Below are 4665 nucleotides of genomic sequence, written 5' to 3' on the forward strand. Positions count from 1 at the left end.
TAACACGGTCTAGAGAGGGCAAAAGAGCGCGGGGAGAGAGGGATTTGGTCCGTGAGCTCACAGCTGTTGCAGTAGTGCAGACGGCGAGCCCGGAGGAGGTCCGAGGCGAGCGGGCGGCGGAGGAGATCTCGGTGACCCGAGGAAGAAGAAGGTGTCGGGGGCGGTGGTGCGGCACGTCCGGTGCCTCGTGGCTCGTCGAGGAGGTAGAGGACGTCGAGATGGAGCTTCTGGGCGCGTCAGTGAGGCGTGTGGTGGCCGGTGGCCGTGGCAGCAGCGAGCGGCGGCGACGGCTGCGCTCGGGCGAGCTCAAGGGAGAGAGCCAGGGGAGGGGAGAGAGAGCATCGAGTGAGGGAGAGGGGACAAAGGCTTCGGGGCGTCTCCGTGGCGTCGCTAGAAGGGGCCGGGGAAGCAGGAGGTGGCCAGAGCAACGTTAGCACTCGCCATGCACCTGGTTGTCCTCCTAGCAGAGGAGGAAGATGAGAAGGGGGCGCTGGTGGGCTGGGCTGCCCGCTGGGCTGCCTGCAGGCTACAGTAGCGGGCCGCAGGTGGGTGCAGGTATGTTTCCCTCTCTCTCAGTTTTCTGTTTGCTTTTCTATTTTTCTGTAAGTGTTGGGCTTTTCTAAAAATACTTAGACACCTTCAAAAATCCTGTAAATAATCATAGGCTCTGTTCAGATTATTTCCAACAGCCCACACTTATTCCCAGGATTATTTGGGCATTTAAAATATTTTGTAGCATTTAAATGTCCAAATGCAAATAGATAAAGATTTAATCCAATGACTTTAGGTGTCCTAGAAAAATGTGAACCCATTTTGTCAAAGGTTCTAACCCAAGACAAAAAGGGTGGACTGTTTAGAAGGGCATTTCAGGTTCATTGAAATTATTTTTGGTAAACCCTAGTTGGTTTAAAGGGGGGTGCTGGGGGTTCTGTCATCCCCATTTCATCTTTTTGGAAGATTTAAACATGATGCAACACCAGATGCTAGCACTAGGCAAACCAGAACTAGGGATGTGACATTTTTTTATTACAACATAAATCCCCAGAAGTTTTGTATCCTGTGTCCATGTTCGCAGTCCGGACATGTGCATCGTCGCATGCGTACCCAGGGAAAGGAACCCCTAATGGAACTATTCTCCCTGGAAGATGTTTCTTACTATCCATGTAATATTACATAACTAGTTGGGTACTTGTCTGTTCAAGCACTTATGACCCCTACGCCTGGTTTCCACGCATACCCCGGTTCTGTATAACTGAGCGGGTATTTGGATACACCCCGGACTGTAGGATCCGGGGGCTGAAGCGAAAAGGTCCGCCATGACAAATGATTTTAAATCCGGCTAGGGACTACTTATGTCCATTGAATTACACAGTCCCTTGGACTGACTATATTCCTCCTCTATACCATCCAACAGGTTATCTAGCTTACAATCCTGTTGGGAATACTTTGCGGCTAACGCTACCTGGTCATACACCAGACTCACGGGAATTTCTTGCCCATCTGGCCCCGCCGGTCCGACTTCGGCCATATGGTTCGGGTCCAGCTTGGTGTAGCGCGTCTTCACCATAGCCCAGGCTTCTCTGGCACCTTGTCGGCACGCTGGCATATTCCACAATCGGAAGCGCCGCCCTGCTCCTTGAAGCATATCCACAAGCTCCCCCATGCCCTTCGGTAGGAAGCTTGATGGCCACAAGGCCTGAGCAAGGCCCTGCATCACCTGTCGAGCTCGCTCGTGCAGTTGTGAGAGGTCTTGCAGTAAATCTCCTGCAGATGCGGGCATCTCCTCCTCAGGGCGGCCCGTCAACATACCTACAAATAAAAAATTCTTTCAATATGCTTCCTCACCGAGCTGTACTACAGTTCATCTAGGCACTTACCATAAATACCGCGACGAAGCATTTTGTTCTCCTTTATGGAGTCCGCCAACTGAGCACAAACATCTTTTAATTCGACGTCCAGCCGGACATTGGCATCTTGAAGTTTGTTCTTCTCCTGCCTAACTTGCGTAAGAATACGCTCGCCAGCCTTCAGCTGCCTTTGGAGATGCGACTCGTTATCTCCTACAAACTCCGGATTCACCCCGGGATTGGCTGCAGAATTTTCTGTTAGACTTATCATACGAGCCACTTACTAACTGGTACATCTTCGTACAATTGAGACAAATGTTACCAGATGAGGCCTTTTGGGACTCCTCTAACTTGGCAACCGTGGCCCTCAGCTGGCCCTTGCACTCCTCCAGCTCCCAAGACAATTGCTCATTCTTATCTACAAGGACCTGTGCATAAATTGATCCTTAAAATAGTTGTGCCAACTGTTTCAAGTCTCAGGGGCTACTGCTATATATGCTTATTAAATTTTCTTACCCATATATCTTTGGTATACTGGTCTGCCGCTCGGGCAAGCCCGCCTTGAGCAACTCGGATGTATGCGTCTCCTGAATTGAAGGCATTAAATGCATCTTCGGAAAAGATGTTGTTATGAAGTATGGCCCGTCGGCGCGGGTGACTCATGGCGCTCTCTACTTCGGAATTCGTGGTAGAGAGCATATCTGCGTCCTCTGTCGGAGGATTATGCGGCATCGGCCCCACGTCCGCCTCCTCTCTTGAAGCCGGTTCCGGAATCCGGCTGGTGGAGGTGTGATTGGCAGGATCCCTGGATATAGTCCGACTACTCCTTTTCCTGCCAGGACACGAAGGGCGCTGTTACATTTCAAATACAATAATCACAGAATAGGTTTTTGCCTTACCTCTGTAGCGGCATTTCGACCCTAACCGCCTTCCTCTTAAGCGTACCCGATCCGGACGCCCGTTGCCAGTGGGTCCCTAGGGGCTCGGCCCCGCGCTCTGACCATCGTCTTTGCAAAAACACGACACTTCAGGGGTAAGACATGACATCAAGAAGGAGTTCTCTTCGGAGGATAGGGTTTTCGTCTTGGCTTACACGCGACGTAGGTAGCAGTCCTGGATAGTCGGCGATAATAGCCACTGAGGCGCCATCGCAGCTCGCCTGATAAAATATCCCGTTGACAAGCTCCACAGTAATATCTGGATCCTCTTCGAGTCTGGGATCGAGGGCCCTTCCGGGGTCCTCTGGCTGCAGGGAAGGGCTGGAGATTCCTTCTACGGCCCTCCTCAGTTCCTGCTCGGAAATTTTGAGGCAGATAATCTTAGTGAAGAACGCCACGATAAGTGAAGCAGGGAAAAGAATAATGACTTACCCAACTTGGGGGGTTGTACATGGAGAATCCATCCCGTGGTTTAATGTGAAGGAATTCTTCCTCTTCTCCTTTGTATAAATCGGACAGTATCCTCGCCAGAGCCGTGGCAGAGTCCGGACCTTTACGGCCACAACGGGTGGCATCGTCTTCCCCATTGAAATGCCACATGGGATTCCCCCAATATTGAAGCGGCTGCACTCCCCGCATTTTGCATATTGCCATGACCTCGACTATCGTCAGCCCAGATTTGGCCAGTAACTTTATCCTGCTCATCAGAAAGTGTATTTCTCTGGTATCCTCCTCTTGGGGGCCCCGAGGGTGCCAGCTTCGATGTGCCTTCAGTGGGGCATTATTGAACATGGGGAGACATGTCCGGACTGGATCCGGAAGGGGAACGTCATCGATATAAAACCACTCCGAAGGCCAGTTCTCCGGTGCCTTCTTGGGAGTACCGGTGAAAGGACCACGATGTTGCCTAGAGGGGGGGTGAATAGGCGTTTTAAAATCTTATACGGATTTGGCTATATCCTAATGCAGAAATAAACTAAGAGGATACTTTTCAAGCACAAATCCTAAATATACCAGGCTAACTAAGTGCACCAACAACTTAGGATAAACAAGATGAGAAACAACGAGGATATGAGTAAGCACAAGTAAGTTACACAAACTTACTCAATGTATATCACAAGATATATAAATGAATAATACACACAACCACAAGTAAGCAATACAGGCTTACACAAATTGTATCACAATATATGGAATTGAATGATACAATGAAACTCAAGTAAGCACTACAAGCTTACACAAGTTATGTCACAAGATATGGAAATGAATGTTACAAGCTAGCAATTCACATTAAGCACACGATAAAACAATAGTAGCAAGTATGAATTGCGGACTATTAAGTGTTGGCCTAGATAATCTCTATGATATGGTAACCAACACAATATAATGAGGACAACAAGATATAGTGAATGCAAGGTCAAGAGGCCAAAGTAAACCACAAGTAGTGGCTAGGGTTAGAATTAACCGAAGACACAGAGACGAGGATGTATTCCGATGTTAACTTCCTTGGAGGGAAGCTAGTCACCGTTAGAGAGGTGGATGTTACCACGAAGGCACACCAACGCCATGAAGGCTCACCTTATTCTCCTTGAGATATCACCACGAAGGCGATTCTCAACCACTAGTGGTAGACCTTGAGGCGGCCTCCAAACCTTCACAAACTTTCCGGGGGACAAATCACAAGTTGATTCCTCACCGGAGCACTCCTACCGCCTAGGAGTCTCCAACCTCCAAGAGTAACAAGATCAAGGGGGAAATGCTCAAGACTTGCTCAAATCACGAATTGCTTTGGTCACAAGAGGGAGAGGGAGAGGATCTATCTTTTGATTGGAACAACTCTCAAGAACACTCACTAATCTCTCCGGGATCTAAGATTTGGT

Source organism: Triticum aestivum, chromosome 5B (assembly GCF_018294505.1).
Source record: "Triticum aestivum cultivar Chinese Spring chromosome 5B, IWGSC CS RefSeq v2.1, whole genome shotgun sequence".
In the NCBI taxonomy this organism is placed as follows: Eukaryota; Viridiplantae; Streptophyta; class Magnoliopsida; order Poales; family Poaceae; genus Triticum; species Triticum aestivum.